Source organism: Myxocyprinus asiaticus, chromosome 11, assembly GCF_019703515.2.
Source record: "Myxocyprinus asiaticus isolate MX2 ecotype Aquarium Trade chromosome 11, UBuf_Myxa_2, whole genome shotgun sequence".
Taxonomy (NCBI): Eukaryota; Metazoa; Chordata; class Actinopteri; order Cypriniformes; family Catostomidae; genus Myxocyprinus; species Myxocyprinus asiaticus.
Window position 1 is genome coordinate 9,762,420 of NC_059354.1, and position 20,535 is coordinate 9,782,954.

Genomic DNA, 20,535 nt, shown 5'->3' on the forward strand with positions numbered 1-20,535 from the left:
CCATTTGAATTATTGTACGGGCATTGACCACGCGGCGTGCTCAACGTCATACGGGAAAATTGGGGGGAGGTAACTTCAAACAGCAAAAACAAAATTCAATACATTCTAGACCTGAGAGCAAAATTCCACACGCTGGCGCAATTAACACAGGAGAATTTGCTCCAGGCTCAAGAATGTCAAAGCTGCCTGTATAATGGGGTACTCAGCTACAGGAATTTGCACTGGGAGATAAAGTTATTGTATTAATCCCCACATCAAGCTCTAAATTACTCACCAAGTTGCAAGGGCCTTTTGAGGTCACACGGCAAGTTGTGGAAATCGATTATGAGGTTAAACGAACGGATAGAGGCAGAGCACATCAAATTTACCACCTTAATCTCCTAAAACCATGGAGAGAGGCAGTCCCTGTGACTTTGGTGATGGTGGTTTCGTAGATGGAGGAGCTCTGACCGGAGGTGAACTTAAAAGCCACCGACTGAGTCACTTGCAGAGACCACCTCTCACCGTCACAATCATGGAGGTTGCCAGGTTGCAAGGAGAATTCGCCGACATGTTCTCGCCTCTTACCGGTGGTACGAATCTCATAAAGCACCATATTGAAACAACCCCAGGGGTAGTGGTACGCAGTTGTCCCTACCGATTACCTGAACACACAAAAAAAAGCAGCTCGCTTTTATTCAACACTGGATTTGAAAAAGGTATATTGGCAGATCCCCTTCACTCCCATGTCCCGTGAAAAAACTGCATTTTCCACACCATTTGGCTAACACCAATTTGTCACCCTTCCTTTCGGTTTGTTCAGGGCCCCGGTCACGTTTCAGCGACTCATAGACAGAATCCTCAAACCGCATGCCGCTTACGCCGCTGCCTATCTTGATGACATCATTATTTACAGTAATGATTGTCAGCGGCACCTGCAGCATCTGAGGGCTGTCCTGAAGTCGTTGAGATGGGCGGGACTCACGGCAAACCCTAAGAAGTGTGCAATTGGATGGGTGGAAGTACGGTATCTGGGCTTCCACTTGGGTCATGAACAGGCGCGGCCCCAAATTGATAAGACCGCAGCGATTTCAGCCTGCTCGAGACCTAAGACCAAAAAGGAGGTGAGACAGTTCCTGGGGCTGGCTGGCTATTATCGGAGGTTTGTGCCTAATTATTCGACCATCATCAGACTGCTGACTGATCTTACTAAAAACGGGCACCAGATCCGGTCCAGTGGACGGAGCCGTGTCAGCAGGCGTTCAAGCAAGTGAAAGCTGCACTTTGCGGCAGGCTGTTATTACACTCACCTGACTTCACTCTCCCTTTTATCTTGCAGATGGATGCATCAGACAGGGGGTTGGGAGTGGTACTGTCCCAGATGGTGGAGGGGGAGCAACGCCCTTTGCTGTACATTAGTCGCAAGCTCTCAATGAGAGAGGCTATTGTAGCTATTGTACTACTGGAGAAATTGTAGCCACTCTGACTCTTTTATTAATAAAATATTTGCGGTTTAGAACATTTAGACAAAACACTGTAAAGAACTTTGTCTGGGAGCAACAGCACGTCACAGTTCTGGGAGCACTAAGTGTGTGCGTTCCTTCATCCTTATGACTTTACTATGCGGGTCTATAATATATATTTTTTTAAAGTGTCAATAAACCTGCTCTTCCGCACAGTTCAAGTTTGTATTCAACATATTTGCTTAGCAAACTCTTCGCAGGCTTTGGTTTTCAGGACACTGTTATTTCAGGATGACAAAAGCAACATTTCAGATATAATGATTGGTTCGCTAGTTAGTCCAGTTATAAATGAATTATTCAGTCACATGACTTTTTTGATGCACATCTTGTTTTCATAATAAATTAAAGAGCAGCTTATTCTGTAAATGTGTTTCCATCATAGTTTAATAAAAAGAAGTATCCATCTCAACTGAGCATGTACATTTTTTATGCACATTTTGGAGATTTTATTTGCATCTTGGTGTTTCCATCCAGCAGTTGAGATAAAATGCGCATTAAAAATATGTGGATGGAAACCCAGCTATGTTTTTTATTATATCCATGTATGTGGTTACAGAGAAATTATATAGAACAGTGAAATCGATGACAACATTAGCTTCTCCATCTTGCCTGTGTAACTGGTCCTACTCGACCCGACCCAAGCGGGATTTGAACTGGCGATTTCCGGCATGGGAGTCGGACAGGCTAGCAAGGAGGCTAGAAAAGCCATGGCTTCTAGCCTCGGTCGCTAGTGCATCTCTTAAGGCCAGAAAAGTGAGGTTTACACACTGCACAGCTATCACGAACCAGCTGGCTACCATAACACTCACCCCCCTAAACCTCACTCCCATCCGGGTCACCGGTCCTACTCGACCCGTCCAGAGCAGCATTCAAACCGACGTACCAGCTGCCTACCATTACACCTACACTACACTCCAGTATCTCACAGGAGACTTATTACGTAAGCTTCACAGTCTTCACCCCATTAGTCGTCGCTGTGCGATAACACTCCGTATTTGCATAATGTTACATTTTTCTCAACTTTGTCACGTCTCTCGACATGGTCACATCCCATCGCCACTGGTTGCTGTCGCTCATGTCGCCAGAAATCACCAGCCCTCATTGAAAATCAATGGCCTCCTGTCACTTTGTGGCTGACAATGTGAATGGGACAAACTGAGTATTTGTTACCTAGCTACTGTAAGTGGAAAACAGCTGCCACTAGTACTCACAGTGGTACTCAAGTTGTTAATGACACAAATGTACCATGTTTCAAACCTAAAACTGCAATGTGACAAGAGGCCTGCAGGATTTTGTAAAATCAAACTCTGGCTCAGACCAAGCAATAGAAATAGAAGTTTGAAAAAAGACTAAATATTTTGCATTGCTTGGGTGGCCTGTGATGTATAGCAGCATGTGGGGTGTCCCTTATGAGTTGAAAAAAAGAGTACCCTAGAATAGCGCAACAATCACTACTTACATTAGCGTAGCCAGAAACTTTTGGGTGAGTGGGCCAAGAGAAAAGTTTTTTTAGTTTACTTTTTTATCCAGCCATGGCTGAAAATGTATCTTTGGTCTCGACAAAACACAAACAATTACATTTACCACACACCAATGCAAATACATTCCAGTTATAGTACATACAATACAACACACATTAGGGAGAAAAAATAAAAATATTAACACAAAGCCAATATGATGCCCTCTTGCCTTCTACTTTATTTTATTAAGGATGCCTACTGCACATGGAACAAAGGATTTTTTATAAAATAACTTTGTGAACTTTGGTATCCTATAACGTCGTCCCAATGGAAGAAGCTGAAATTCATAATTAAGAGGATGTGTTATGTCATTTGTGATTGGTAAGGCCTTTCTGTGCAATATCATAATGTATAAGTCATCCAATGATTTTTGTCTGGCACCCACAATTTTTCCAGCTGTTTTAACAGTCCTACCCAGTTTCGTTTTATTTGCCAATGTCAGTTGTCTGTACCAACGGTTATGTTGAACACTAGAACACTTTTGACCAGGCTGGTGTAGACTCTTTGCAGGACACCCTGGCTGACAGCAAACTCTTTCAACTTCCGCTGCAAGAATAATCTCTGAATTGCTTTCTACAAACAAGATCGATATAAACTAAATAAATATTTATTTATTTGTTCATTTTTTTATGTTTAACTTATTGTTTCCAAAGGCGTATTTAGGACATTTAGCTACTAAAGGTCGTCTACTGTGGCATGGGGGGCGTGGACATGTGTCGGTCTGCGGGAGAGGGAGAGTGATAAGGCTCGTCACCTGGCTCATAATTATCTCTAACACCTGTCTCTCATTATAGTGATTGCGGAGGGAGACTTAAAAGGCACGCCAGAGCATCAGAGAGAGAGCGAGAGAGAGTGACTGACAAGTCCAGAGACAGCCACGAATGTTGTTATTTATTATTTAATCTGTTTTGACGGTTACCATCGATTGTGTCTGTGTGTGAAGCTGAGAATTAAAAGACTGACTTCACTGTCTCCTGACTCCTCCATTTGCCTGAACTAAGAACTTGTTACAGTGGTGCCGAGAACCCGGCTTTGGAGGAGAGCGCTGTTATGGAGTCCTCACCGCTGGGCGAAGTCTTCAAGACCCTCACCAGCATCCAGCAGTTGCAACACCATGCCCTCATGGAAGTACGCCAGGAGCAGGAACAACGGTTTCAAGTCCTGCTCCAGGCACAAGCGGAGGACCGGCAGGTGCTCTGGAGCTTGATCGCCAGGGAGGAGGCTGGTGCTGCGACCTCCTCGGAGCCCATCCCACCGGTGGCCCTCATGAAAATGGGGCCAAACGACGATCCGGAGGCCTTCCTCGACCTCTTTGAAAAAAACCGTGGAGGTTTGGAGGTGGCCTCCCGATCAGTGGGCGGCCCGCCTGTTGCCCCTGTTCTCCGGGGAGGTGCAGCTGGTGGCACAACAACTCCCCGCCGCCAGCATCCTGGACTACAGTCTCCTGAAGAAGGCCATCCAGCAATGGGTCGGTCGGACCTCGGAGCAGAGTCAGCAGCTCTTCCGCTCGTTGAGCTTTGGGAAGGACGGCCACCTGTTCGCTTTTGCGCAGCAGCTCCGTGACGCCTGCCGGAAATGGCTGCTGGTGGGGGGAACCCGTGGCGTCGGGGAAGTGGTCGATCTGGTGGTACTGGAGCAGTTCATCTCCCAACTTCCCCGAGGCATGTCCGAGTGGGTCCAGTGCCACCACCTGGCATCGTTGGAGGGGTTGGCAGAGGACTACATGGCGGCGTTCCCAGGAGGTGGCAAAGCAGGCTCTTTCTCTTCTCTCTCTTCTCTCTCTCCACCCCCTGAGCCTCATGTTCCCTCCACTCTCCCCAGTTCCAGCTCTGCGGAGGTGGGAGGCCCTTGTCAGTCTCTCCTACCCCCCCCCGTCTCCCTCCGCTATCCCCCCCAAGTTGGCGAGACCGCCCCCACGAGTGCGGAAGGAAGACCTGGGCCGGTCTGCTGGAGTTGCGGGGAAATCGGACACAGCCAGGAGCGGTGTCCAGTAATGGAGGTGGGGACACTGGTCCGGATCCCCGACACTCCACAGGCTGCCCCCGATCGGGCAGGGGCGTATCGGATACCAGTAGAGTAAAAGGGGATACACATCATGCTTTGGTGGATACGGGTTGTTCTCAAACCTCGATCCACCAACGCTTGGTGCAAGGCGGGGCATTGGATAAAAATAAACTGGTGAGGTTGAGGTGTGTGCATGGTGACATTCACAAGTATCCAGTGGTTACCATTGAGATACAATTCAGGGGAAAAAGGCATAGAGTCGAGGCTGCGGTTAATCCACGCCTCACCCATCCACTAATTCTGGGAACCAATTGGCCCGGCTTTAAAACTTTATTGAAGGTAATGTGTGTGGATGGGTCCTGCAAAATAGTGGGGCGGGGTGTGACCTGGGATACAATGACTGGTGAGGCGGTGCCTGGGCTGTCAACGTCAGCTCCGCATCGGGATGACGCAGACGGAGGAATTCCCGTTCTCAGGGGCTTCCCTGAGGGGGATTTCCCTCTGGAGCAGTCGCGTGACGAGTCCCTTAAGCATGCCTTTGACCAAGTGAATGTAATTGATGGTCAACAGCTCCAGCCTGGTGTTGCGCTCACATACCCGTACTTTTCTATTATCAAAGAGCGGTTGTATCGAGTGACGCAGGACACACAAACCAAAGAGTATACAACTCAACTGTTAGTACCAAAAAGCCGTCGGGAAACACTTTTCCAGGCAGCTCACTATAATCCAATGGCTGGCTACTTAGGTCACAAAAAGACGCTGAACCGTATAATGGTCCGTTTCTTTTGGCCGGGCATTCACGGGGACATTCGCAAGTGGTGTGCGACGTGCCGTGAATGTCAGCAATTGCGTCCACTGCCATTGATCGAGATCCCCTTCGAGAGAATTGGCATGGATCTCATCGGGCAATTAGAACGGACTACATGTGGCCATCGCTTTGTATTAGTTCTGGTGGACAATGTAACGCGATATCCGGAAGCGGTGCCTCTAAGCAACATCTCAGCACGTAGTGTTGCGGAGGCACTCTTCAAAATTATCTCCCGAGTGGGGATTCCAAGGGAAATCCTCACTGATCACTGACTCTTTTCATATATCCATTGTTAAGATTTCTTTAGCACTCCAGCTAATTGGCTGCAGCAATGCAGAGTGCTTTGGCTAGCACAGGGGATTCTTTGAAAACTTTTTTCTTTTCTTCTCCTTTTATTTACTTTTTTTTTCCCTTTTTGTGTACAAGTGATGCAAGTGTACAAGTGATGTAAATTATTTTGCTACAAATATGCAAGTCTGCATTGATACTCCTATATTGCACTTTTTCATTGTAATCTTTTTTTCTCAATAAAAAAAAGAAAAAGAGAAAAAACATTTTTTGTAAGGGCAAAGCAGAATGAAGGAATCTAACAATGAACAACATCATGATGGAGGAATCTAACAATCCGAGGGCAAGTTTTTTAATAATTAATTAAATGGTAATTAAACTCACACACTTATCATTATGTTTTCCTTCACTAATATACAAAAGTATATTACTGATGAAGATTACTTTCCACTCACCAATGTAACGTTTTACAAAGTATCCAAGTATTGTTAATTAAATAAAGGCCGATCAGAACAAAACATGGTGGGCCAGTTTGACTCATGGCCCAAGAGGTCTGTGCAAAATGTAAAATAATTGGTTACCACGTGACGCTATTGTGATTTTTATGCATGTAAACAGTTGGATTTTCTGTAGTGTTTCACACAGACAACCGATATAGGGATGTGCATGAGTAATCGAGTACTCGTTATACACCAGCTGCTCAAGTATTAAAAACGCTTTTCAAATACCGCAAATTACATTTCCTTTCCGATTTTCCTTTCCGTAGTGCTAAATTACACTGTTTTCCCTCTTAATCTCTCACCAGATCACGCAGTTAAAATAGAGTCCATTGGGGGGTGCTGTGGATACATGTAGTGTTGAGATGTTGGATAAGAGAAGAATACGTGTAATGGCGTCTGTGCTACTAAAGCAAAGCCAAGTTCTCTTTTAAGCATACGTTTGGTGACTCACTGTGGGACATGGCCCTTCTGCGTATTCCTCAGAAGGGAAAACAAACACTCACAAGAGAGAAAAACTGAAAAGCAAAACAATAATAAACTTTTAAACTCTTTTTTTAAAAGACAAAATGACAAACCAGACTAGAGGCTGAGCAATAAAAAACACTGACCGAAAAAAACAAGAGAAACAAAATGATCTGACAAACACAAGAGGAAAGGAAGCACAGTATACAGTATACAGGTGGAGCACATGAGGAACATGTGAAGACAATTAACATAACGAGGACTAAATTAGAGATTGAGGCCAGAGGTAATGAGGAGACGGGGTCGAGACAGCACAAGGCAAACAACAACACTGACTATGCAAACGCATAACACAAACACACACAGAAAGAAAACAGACAAAGAACAGAGGGCAGACGGAGTGGGACCATGACACAGCATTACTTCATTATTCAAAACCTCTTCTCACTTCACCCCAGAAGCCTGGATAACAATTCAGCAAGGATCCACACTGGCCACTGGCTACCCAATCTGTTTTGGGTAGTCCCAATCCCAATTACATTTTGTCCTACAATTTTCTCTCTTTTCATATATCCATTGTTAAGATTTCTTTAGCACTCCAGCTAATTGGCTGCAGCAATGTAGAGTGCTTTGGCTAGCACAGGGGATTCTTCGCAGCTTTGCTCTTGCAGGAATACATTTCATGCAAAGACACACACCAGGTCTGCTCTGCATGTACTGGGCTGAAACATGCCCAAGCGGCGATTGACAATAACGGATCTTGTGACCATTGTGCGCGCTTCACCATGAAGAGCCTTCATCGCAGACTGGCACACCAAGCGAGACTGTCGGGCCAGGATCCCCTCATGTCAGCTAGCCCTGCTTTGCTACCACCTGGCAGGTGTCCATTCCTGAAGAGCTTCCCAACACAGTAGCATTGAGCTGGGGTAAACAGCTCAATGCATGTGCCCCTTTGTCCACTGTGCACAGTACAGATGAGGACGAAGAGGAGGCGGCGCTGGATTAGGAGGGACAGTCGGATTTTCTTTTCTCTGAAGAGGAGGAAGATTTTGAGGGCTCCCTTTTCCTTTCCCCTGCATAGTCAGCACAACCCCTCACCGCAGTGGGAACCACGGAAGAGGCGGGCGGGGCACCATCCTCTCCGCTTCCAGCGTTGATCTGCAAGATGAGTGTAAATGCGAGGCAGAGAAACTAAATATCCCATGGCTGCCAGTGGTAGCAGAGGCTGAAAAGTTGCATTATGAGGGTGAAAGGCTGCTGAAGGCAAAACAGATGGCAAGACAGCTTCTTCCAATATTTCCAGAGCTATTGGAAGCGGTTGCAGAAACATGGAAGGATAAACCTTTCACTTGTAAAATGCCCATAGATCTTATTCACGCTAGCACCATTTTTAATGGGAATGACAACGAGGCTGTGAGGAATAGACTTACCATCTCTTCAATGGCACGAATGGTATAAAGCTGTATAAAGCTCCTAGATCACATTTGATTTTCCACAACTCATGTTGTCTGGAGTTCTTTGTATACTGAATGTTCTTGGACAGAAATTTCATCAATGTTTTGTCCGCAGAACGATCCAAAAACACATTTAACTGCAGTACAGCCCACTGAAGAGACTGTAAGACTATTCCTCACAGCCTCGTTGTCATTCCCATTAAAAATCAAAGATGTTGCGCTAGTGTGAATAAGGTCTATTCAAGGGGTATCCACACTCGATATGGAGGGAATGGAGAAGGAAGGCCTTCTCCGCATGCCTCCTATGGAGCTTTAATGGCATCGCACCTGCACCCCAGGCAACACAGCTGCTGCAAATCCGACCGTGCCATCAAAAGCGGACCGTTTCCAGTCAAGCATGATGGAACACACTTATAAAGCAGTTGCTCTTTCACTTAGGGCTTTGAATTATATTTCCATGCTGACCGCATACAAAACGGAGCTGCAAGACGAGGTGTCTGCCATGCCAGGTCAGGCACAATGGGACAAGATCTGTGTCATCACGGACCTCTATCTCCTTCTTCAGAGATGTGCTGTCCAAGCTGCAGGCAAGGCCATGGACACAATGGTCATTCAGGACAGAGGGTGATGGCTAAACCTTACAAACCTTTCTGACAGTCAGGAGGCCATTTTGGATGCACAGGTTGTTTAAGAGGGGATATTTGGTTCAGCTCTGACATGGATGCAGAAGAGGTACAAGGAAAAGGAGACGGATGATAAAGCTTTGCAGCTCTGTCTGCCCAGAAAGACACAGACTGCACCACCTTGACAAACTTTTGCACAAATTACAGCTTGTCCGCCTCCGAGCTTTCGCATTCATAGGCGGCAGAGACCACATGTGAGTGTGGCGGGTCAGATCATAGTTCCAGAGCAAAAGAATGCTGGGCCCAGGAAGAGCTATCTACTTGCTACAGCTCAGACGGATCAGCCAGCTCATCATCCCACCCAGGGAGCGAAGAGGAAGAAGGCACCCTAATGGGTCTTTCCCGTGGGAAGGGAGCACACAGCCCCTCCGTTTGCTGCCTCCCACCCTTCAGTTCTTCAGCAATCAGGAGGGAAAGAGTCCCAAATTTCCCAAAATGTTCTGTGTCAGAAGCCTGGCTGAGAATGCTGGGCAGTGAAAAGATGCGAGAAATGGTGCAGTGGTACACATCCATCCATTAGTGACAAGCACTTCACATTCTCTAAACTCAGCAAAGTTTTCACTGTCCCCCCAAAGAGTGTTGCAAAACAAAATGCCCCAAAAAATGTTGAAAAATGTTGGAATCGCCATCTCCCGGTTCTACATTCCTTGAACCTCATTACATTGGTGCTGAAACCTGGGATTGAGGGAGATACGTGGTCATGGAGTCCTCGCCATTGGTGGACATAATCTAAACCCTCGCTGGAAAAAAAAGTTTTTTCATGGAAAAGTATGCAAAAATGTTCCTACTCCCTTAAAGGTTTTAATGAAATAAGTGTCCTGAGATATCTCACCGGTCTCTGTGACAGCTGTAGACTTTGTAAACAGCTAACAAAAATGTGTACACGAACATTGACGCTTTTCATCTGTCAAACATTTTGCTCGTTCTCATAGTGTTGTATTTGAAGTGGATCATTGAGGCTATGATTCATAATGTTTGTCAGTTGAGGGCGCTATTGTGCCACTGTTGAATTTGACAGCCAAAGGAACAAACAATGCTGCTGTTTTGGTTCCAAAATTATCTTTGGAATGTGGGGTTTTGGAATGAGGGGGCACGGCTAATTGAACGGCTCAGTCACGTGAAAGCTTCAGAATGCTAAAATTGCTTACAGTACCTTTAATAAATTGTTCATTAAATTTATTTCCCAAAAAGAAAGCACAGTTTGTTGAAGTTATCTTATTTTGAAACCGTTCTTGTTAATGTTAAACAAAATATAAGATTTACTTATGTGTCATATGTGTTATTTTTAACATGCATTTTAATTTACAAGTAATCAGGTACTCGTTTTTTTTTTTTTTGTTTGTTTGTTTTTTTTGTGGGTTAGAGAGTACTCGACTACAAAATTACTCGAAAATGCCCATCCCTAAAACGATATTCATATCATATAGATCTCTTCCTTCTGAACAACTTTGCCTCAAGAACCATTGGTGTGAATCATTTCATTCATTACGTATTTGAGATTATTATTTATTTTTAAAAACACTTTTTTGAAACTAGTCCAAGGTTTTTCACCTGACATCATTTAAACCTGTACAGGAAGAATCTGTGGACAGCCAAGATCAATAAAAAATTATAATTGTTGAACGTTTTATTTGGCATTGGCACCATGTCATTAAAAATATGGCCGTGGCCCATGTTTACCCAAAAGCTATAACTCCTAAATGAAAATCCAGTTTTCATCAAATTTAGTACACGTGGAATGCGCAACATGTGATTCTGAAGAAATGTGCAAAATTTGGTGGACAATAGGTCCACCAAAAAAATCATAAAGTAAAAAATGTGGCCCTATGCCGCTTGAACCCCGAAAAATGCTGCTTGCACCTATATTTCTTTTTATTTTAATTTTTCCAAAAGTATGCATTTGAAACCGCATGGTAAAATAGCACACTCTGGAAGAACCCTATCAAACAGTTTAAGTTAACGATGTTAGTCCTATTCAATCCGTGTATCATTCGTTCATTTCATATTCAATTAGGAATTCAAAATTGGAAACCAATATTAAAAAACAAATAATGACTTGTTTTTCGTAATTTCGATTTAATACTCAAGTTAAAATAGGAAATTGGAAAAACAGTCACGGGACACTGTACGTTTTGATGATTTGATTTCACTAATATATATCTTGAATATTTGATTGGCACATATGAGTGGACCTGAAACGCCCCTTTCTTCTGATTGGTCAACCTGCACCGTCGTCTTCCTCAATGCTGTGAGACAGAATAAAAGTTCTCTGCCCTTTAATTGTTCAGATGAATTCGTCTCAGTTCATTTTAAATTCTTTACCACTTATTCTCCAAAACTCGCTGTGTTTATTGCAGCTGAGCTATCTCTCTCATCAAGCAGACAGATTTATCAGACACCCCTACACATAAACCTGCTGTCTTTGACGTTGCTCCGGTTTGAAAAGGCATGGTTTTAAATGTGATGATGAAAATAACCATACATTCATAAGACTATTGAAGCATATGCCTACATTGTAAAGACATAGGCTTACCTTTAACTGCGGGGTAAATTTAGTTTTAGATTCGATATTCTTTGGAGATTCGCCTATGATGCGTAAGGGACTGTCTGAAAACTCCACCCACAACTAAAATGTCACTGGCATCAGAGCAGTCATTTATTTGACTACTGGCATGTTCTATCATAAAAAAAACACTTATTTAAAAAAAAACAAAAAAAAAAACAAACAAACCGATACAAAAAAAAATTGGTTGTAGTTGTATGTGATGAGCAATGGACCAGATGCCATTCCAAAAGACTTGGTTATGGCAGGGCCCCTCTCTACTTGTCAGGGGAAAGAAAATTTGCCCTATTTTGATTGGATCATGGTGGACCAACACAAACAAATGCCAAGCAGCCATCAGATAAACTCTTTGGACAACTGCCAGATACCTTTCATGGGGCAGAAAGGAATGCCCCGGATAATCCCCCACATTGGAGGAGACTACCCATTGGTCCAACGTGCGGTTTGTTTACACCAAAACCCATTGGCACATCTTGACTCTCACCCTAAGGTTTAAGCTAAGGTAGCCATAAAAATTCCTCAGGTCTTCCAGATGCAGCACATTAATTAACTGCCCATGTGGCAGCAGTGGCTGAAACAAAGAAAATCCTCAAAGGACAATTTCATCAATGCAAATGCTTGAAATCCTTGAAATGTACACAAACTGCAACACATACACTCCACGTTCACTCACAGAGCAGTTTATGTTAATTGCAGTTGATCGTTATCACAATAATTCATAGGTATTGACTCATTAACATATAAATGAATGTATGGGTGATAGCTCAACCATTTCAGATTATATTTGGTCTCTAAAAATTCAGAATAATGCCTAGACCATTTGGAAAGAGGTTTGGAAAAGAAATAAAGCATGGGTAAAACTTTAGGGACACTGATCTAACCGTGTACTTTATGACATGCAAATGAGTTCCACACCAGGGTGGGCCATACTGTGGCTACTTCTGATAACAACAGCCAACCACGTCGCTGGAATGGAAAAGCGCCAGATTTCAATTCCCGCCTTATCAGAAAGGGATCAAAGTATCTCCCAAATGGACACGCCTGTGTTTTGAGTTTCTAACCTGATGAGGAAAGAGACAACAGCACGACTAAGGTTAAGCTCTTAGCGAGTAAAACCTTACTTGTACATCTTCTCCAGCTGCACTCTAGATTGCAGAGGACCCCAGCATCTACAGGCTTTGCCGAATCCACACAGTTCCTTCAGCATTGCAGACCAGTCTGCAAAGGAAACTGTGACAACTTAATCATTTGATCAGCTGCACAACCAAGACTCCAAGGACCCTCTTGGTGCAACAGGAATTCAGCATCCTCCAGCACTTTGTGGCGACGATTGTTGGAGTGCAATCCTGTACTCTTCCCACTGTACACAGTTTACACAGCCAGTGGAAGACGTCTCTGCTGCCGGACTGATCACCCGACTGTGTGGAACGTAAATATAACCTATCCAAACCTCTTTCTTGAGATGTTGGCATTAGTTATAACCACAGCTAATAATTGTCTAACTTGCTTAGATAATATGTATCTGAGGTCAGTTCATGACAAGTAGTAGTCAGATTATGTGTAAATACTTATTTATCCACTATCATTAGAGACCCTAAGCGGTCTTTCCCCCAAGAATGTTGGCTGCCATATCATTCTATTTTATTGCTATATGCAGCTCAACAGCATTGCATTTATCCATTCTGTGTTTATTCCATTTATTGTTCCATGTATTGATTCAGTTTTCTCTTATCTAATTATTGGTTATTATTCATTAGCACTGCATATTCATTCATTAGTAGCATTCAGTATTTGTAGTTTTTACTCTTGCTTATCTTGTGTTAATAAAATTAATTTTATTATAATTGTGTCTTTCTTGTGTTGATGACTAGAGGCTCTACTAGTTATCAAAAATCTCACAAATCTTCAGATAAGTCAGATGGCAAACTCCCTCTAATTTACTTATTTTTTTTCTAATTCATTGAACCATCCTCTTGAATCGTTCTTATATTGTTATGGTGAAATTCCCTAACTGGTGCCCCAAAATCAGGGAGGGGCCATCTGACACTAACACACACATATTTGGGTGGCCGTGTGATTATTACTACATGTAGTAGGTTGTAGTAGATCGCCAGAGTGATGACTGTGCATTTGAGTGTACAGTATTCACTTATATTATGAAAAATTAATAATAAATTAACGAAAACATTATTTCCAAAGGTTGTAGTAAATTCCCACTGGGCAGACTGACTTACTACTGGTGAGAATGTTACAGTAAATCCAATAATATGAGTAGTTCATTAAAAATGAATGAACTAAAATTCACCAAAATGTTATTTTCACATTCCAAAAATTCGTAGTAAGTTCCCAGTAGACAGACTGACTAACTACAGGTTAGGATTTTTACAGTTAGTCAGTCTATCCACTGGGAAGTTACTATAACCTTTGGAATGTGAAAATAAAATTTTGGTGATTTTTTGTTTTTTTTTCCCCCTCTCGAAAATAATCGAATACTGTACTCATTATTGGACTTACTGTAAACATCTCATCTGTAGTATGTCCGTCTATCCTCTGGGAACTTACTACAACCTTTGGAATGTGAAATGACATTTTGATGAATTATTTATTTAAAATAATCTAATACTGTATTCATATTATTGGACTTACTGTAAAAATCTCACTTGTAGTAGCTCAGTCTATTAACTGGCAACCTACTACAAAATGTAAAATGTAAAAGTGTACTTTTAATGTTTTATATTTAACTTGCACCTCAACTGAATGAGTGATTGGACACTACCTGTGTAGTAGTGAGTGGAATTTTCAGACAGTCCCTTAAGTATACTAAATGAAAGCCCATTGGAGCATTTTCATAGGGCTGTTCGATTCCAGAAATGTGGGAATCGATTCCGATTCCTGGTTTGACTCATATTTTCGATTCCGAAAATTATATAAAGTTAAATCTCAAAATAAACAGCTCACTAGCGTTCTTTGCACTATTTATAATCGCATAAATGACATTTACTATTAATAGGTCCATTCTAAAATTAAATCATGGCCTATCTGCACATACCAAAGCACGATGCTGAAGTTTGAGTAGATGCGGCTGTATTTCAAAGAACTACAGCAAATAATCTTAAAAGCACCATTTAACATACATTGAAGTTTTCTGTTACCACTCATGAGTTCTTGTTTAGAAAGAGGTTTATATTAGAATGTACAGTAACTGTCCACTACCTTTTGTACAAACAATACACTTCAGATTTATTTAAAATCCAGGTTGTTGTATTTGTTTATTTCATACAATTTTAAAAATATATTATATTTTATTTTAACATTTTTGTTTTTGAATTTGATTTCATAAAATCATTTTAATGTCAAATTGTGTAAAATGTAGGTTAATTAAAAAAAATGTGTGTAAAAAGTTTTAAAACACTGTAAAAATGTCGAGAACGAATAGAGAAGCGTTACATTCTCACTTTTATAAGTGCAGCACATTGATCAATTAAACTTCAACATACTGATTTATGTGATCTGGGAAGCTGACTCAACTCTGCCATCTCCTTGTTGCAGACTTGTGTTGTAACATAGTGGAAGTTGTTATTGTTTGCCAATTTAATGTCACAGATTTGGCATGTTACTTGATTTTAATCCAAAGTAAAAATAGGTCTGGAAAGCAGATATGTTGAAGGGCTTGGGTGATTGCGAATACAGATGAAGAAACGAAGCGGATTTACAGACGCTGACGGACTACAAATGACTCAAGAGTCAGGTTGATGATCGTTAAGATGCAGACTTTTTTACAAATCTTTTGTAAATAGTTTTTGTGCTGTTAGGCTTCTGAAATGTGTAGTAGTTCAGTGGTCGAGGAAATAAACGCAGTCTAAAAATATCAACCAGTTTCCCCGAAAGGAATCGACTTCAGCTTTGGAGTCGATTCCAACATTTCGATTCGATTCTCGATTTCCAAAGCCTCAGAATCGAGGAATCGATTATTTTTTCCCCAGCCCTACATTTTCAGTCATAATTCTGCAGCCACACCGATTGACAGTTCTGAGTGCAGTGTTTTATGTCTGTATATTATAGTTATATACCATTTATATACCATAACATCAAGACAAGTGTGCGAAAGCTTTGCAAACTTGCCGCCAGAAGAGAGCGTGGGTACAAGAAACCAAATATCCAAAAAATACTGAACCTAAAGCTAACTTTAACCCGCTCTGGGAGCTTAGGTGTGCTCATCATGGAAATTATGCAAAAGGAAGTTCATGAAAGCTCGACCAGTGAATTTAAAATCAGCATTTACACATAGCCTTCACATTTGTCCGATAATAAAAGGCACACATAACTGCCGCATATACGAACCAGTAGTTAAAGAACCCATGTTCCCATTCACATACATGGATGTAGGAATGATCTGAGCTTGAAATTTGTACTCTTTGCTGCCATGTAAATATTTATTGTCTTATATTAAATATTAAATGCAATAATATCTTCCAATTTATTTGTTATTATTATTATTGATCATTTGTTATTTACTGTTGTAGCTGTTATAATTCACTGGCATTAATGCTCGTCTGTCTTGGATGCACCCTACGTTACGTCTGTATATTCCCTGAACCACATCTTGCTTTGTTCATTTCACTACAATATATAAAAATGAAAATAACCCGATTCTTTCTAAACTCTTTGATGATTTCTCATTTCAAAAGCGCACGAAACACTGATGTCAACTTAAAACGCTTATTTAAATCAAACTATAGCTGCCTTAGACTAAATATTAGGACAAAAGGTGTCCCGACTGTAAGTCCACTGTGACTCGGTACATGACTTGTAAAATCGGGACTGTCCCGGGTTTTAAACAGTGTGGACCACCAGTGCCCAACTGATCAGCTGCACTGCATGCACCACTTATAAATGAATAAAACAAGTTGTGTGGCACGAAGAAGGATAACTGTGAGAAGACATCTGGCATACAGAGCGAGGGATTCATCTTAATAACATCTTAATTGTGTGTATGCGTGTGCTTCTCATTTCTGAAATTGTGCATCCTCCTTACCTTACCTTGCTTCCTTTCCTCGTTTCCTTGCTCCACCCACTTAGGAAACGAGGAAAGGATGGAAGAAAATGAAACGAGGACAGAGGAGTCGCTTCAGAGCTCCATCTCATTAATCCAATCAGCTGCATTACATCGGAGCACTTTCCATTGTATTGTTGAAACTTGATAAATTTATATTTTCATCATAAAACCTAATAATTCAAGACGCACAGTTAAAGCATGTGACAATTATGCTTTATTTAAACCGCAAAGGTGAAGCATGAATTAAAACTGTTGCGCCAGATGTGAAGGGGGCGGAGAATTTGAGCGTGCGTCAGGTGCTTCGACCAAAAAGTGTTCCACATAGGAAGCTCCTGTACTTTTCCTTGCTCAAGCGTCCTTGGTCCTCGATCCTCGCCTCCTCACAGTGCATTTAGCGAACTGAGACGTCCTTCATGATGGCGGACTTTTATGGGATCAAAATCCCGCCAGATGTATTGCGGTCACAGATCCAAAAATAATAAGCGTGAATAAAAAAATTATAAGCGCAGATAAAAAAATAATAATAATAAGCGCAAAAATAAATAAAAAGCGCAGATAAAAAAAATAACAAGCATGAATCAAAAATATATAAACACATTTAAAATATGCTGCAAAAAAAACAAAAACAAAAAAAAAATTAAAGCAAAGTCATCAGAACTGCAAACAAAATCATGTTTTCCTTGGTTATTCTACTGTCTTTTGTGCTCTCTGACAATTTTGCTCATATTTTAATTTTTTTGTACGCTTACGCTGTATTTTTCTTTGCTTTTGTTTCCAAGTTCTGCGCTTGATTTTCCAAAACTTGCGAGTAGAGTTTCATGTAAATCAGGGGGCGTTTTGCGTTCCTATTGGTCCACTTGATTGACAGCTCCTCTAGCCAATCATTCGAAGAGGGGAGGTGACGTCATCCAATGTGCTCAATATTATATTATTGTGGTTGATAGATACGCTGCTTGTGTCTGTTTTGAGTATTTTCTGCCAGCTTTAGGAAACCGAGTAGACCATGTTGTCCGAGTAGACCATTATCATAGCCCGTTAACACATGTATCAAGTCAGATGAATTTAGTTAGCAGAGTCTTTAGTTTATCATTATTTAAGACTTCCTTGTTTGTAGGTTATTGGCTGCATATCTAAAAAAATAAAAAATAAAAATAAAATAAATAAAACAAGGCTGGGTTGGTGTGGATGTTTGATGCATGTTTTTACTAGCTGTACCAATGTAGTGGCGAGTTCAGAACCCAACTTGATCCGCTTTCCACGAAATAAAATCCAGATCCCGACACCAAGGCCTATTACAATACTGATGAATATAGAAATGCTTACATATAATTTTTATTTTAACTATGTCAAAAATGTAAAAGGTGTGCATTATTGCTGACACCTACATGCACACTTTGGAGTTGGTTGTATGCATGTAAGTCATTTGCTTAAAATGTTACTGAAGTTGTACACTCTGTTATGGAAATGTTTGTAAATGTTTTGGATATGTATGCTCCAGTGTTGCTGTATCTTTAGAGACGGTCCCTAAATTTGCGACTATTTGTGATTCAAGAACATCCAACGTCAAGCCAACATTATTGTATAATGTTGCATTATTTATTGACGCGAGGACGCTTGGGTACTTGTTTCTGATTTCTCTGCAGTATCGTGGAAAAAAAAACTACATGTAGCCATGTCAACGATGCCAACGTAGGATCAGTACATAACGGCACATTCAGCAACATGGAAAAGCCGATCAAGTTGGGTTCTGAACTCGCCACTACATTGGTACAGCTAGTAAAAACATGCATCAAAAATCCACACCAACCCAGCCTTGTTTTATTTTATTTTATTATTTATTTATTTTTATTTCTTTAGATATGCAGCCAATAACCTACAAACAAGGAAGTCTTAAATAATGATAAACTAAAGACTCTGCTAACTAAATTCATCTGATACATGTGTTAACGGGCTATGATAATGGCCTACTCGGACAACACACTGTTTCCTAGAGCTGGCAGAAAATACTCAAAACAGACACAAGCAGCGTATCTATCAACAACAATAATATAATATTGAGCACATTGGAGTGACGTCACCCCCACTCTTCGAATGATTGGCTAGAGGAGCTGTCAATCAAGAACTAGTGGACCAATAGGAACGCAAAACGCCCCCTGATTTACATGAAACTCTACTCGCAAGTTTTGGAAAATCAAGCGCAGAACTTGGAAACAAAAGCAAAGAAAAATACAGCGTAAGCGTACAAAAAAATTAAAATATGAGCAAAATTGTCAGAGCACAAAAGACAGTAGAATAACTAAGGAAAACATGTTTTTGTTTGCAATTCTGATGAATTTGCTTTAATTTTTTTGTTGTTTTTATGCAGCATATTTTAAATGTGTTTATATATTTTTGATTCATGCTTGTTATTATTTATTTTTTATCTGCGCTTATTATTTTTGGATCCGTGACCGCAGTACATCTGGCGGGATTTTGATGCCATAGACTTTGATTGGTGTCCGGGTCACAGGCTCGAGCACGGAGGAGCGAGGAAACGAGGAAGCAAAATTTAGGAAATGAGAAGCACATTTTACGGTTGTGTGTGGGCACTGTGTCTGACTACTTGATGAGAGAGATAGCTGCGATAAAAGTGGCGAGTGTTGGAGAATAAATGGTAAAGAATTTAAAATGAACTGAGACGAATTCATCTGAAGAATGAAACAACAGAGAACTTTTATTCTCACAGCATTGAGGAAGACGACGGTGCAGGTTGACCAATCAGAAGAAAGGGGCGTTTCAGGTCCACTCATATGTGCCAATCAAATATTCAAGATATAGATTAGTGAAATCAAATCATCAAAACGTACAGTGTCCCGTGACTATTTTTTTCCAATTTCCTATTTTAACTTGAGCATTAAATCGAAATTACGAAAAACAAGTCATTATTTGTTTGTTTGTTTTTAATATTGGTTTTGTAAACGAACGATGAAATAAGTTGTTTTTGTTTTTCCGATTTTGAATTCCTAATTGAATATGAAATGAACGAATGATACACGGATTATTCTATTACAATGTATTAACGAGTTTTTGCTTGTTGGTCATCTGATCTCTGTCACATCCTGATGGCATCAGCGGAGACAAATTTGGGCAGAACACAAATGAAGTCTGAACAAAATGTTTATTCAAAATTTAGATTTAATCTTTAAATTTATATTTACGATTTTGGAGTATTTTTTTAGATTTATTTTTTAGATGCTAGACTATTTTTGGCAAAATGTTCTGTAATTCGACAAAACTGGGCAGTTTTGTAGCCTTTGTAGCACTTCAAATGATGTACTTCTAAATGAACTTAATCAAGTTTCTTACCTTCAGTGGTCCTTATGACTGCAGTCATGCTGATGCTTCCTCTCGTGGCGACTGAATGAAAGCAGGCAATCAGAATGAGACAGATAAACCAGAAGCAGATGAGATCAGTGCGCTCGAATCCGCTCGGTTTCTATTCTCTGGAAGAGCCTGAGCAAGAAAACGAAACTTAATCTGGGGTGAGGGTCAGATACCCATCACTGTTTTCACTAAAAATTGCAAAACACCAGAATATCTGTGATAACATAATTAAGTTACGTCAATTGTATTTATCAAAGTACATTAAGCTGTCCTTTAAGACGTGACTCAAAGGCAACTTAAGCTCTTTAATGCAACAAAATATATTTACATTA

General features: G+C 41.0%; 1 protein-coding gene across 1 annotated transcript in view; it reads right to left on the bottom strand.

Moving 5' to 3' along the window:
• Positions 1–20,316, bottom strand: part of si:dkeyp-118h9.7 (sacsin) — a 44,727-nt gene extending 24,411 nt beyond the window's left edge. Inside the window, exon 1 of the mRNA XM_051709772.1 lies at positions 20,186–20,316. The gene's annotated coding sequence lies outside the window, so the exon portion shown is untranslated. The remainder of the gene's footprint in view (positions 1–20,185) is intronic.
• Between the last annotated feature and the right edge of the window lie 219 nt (positions 20,317–20,535).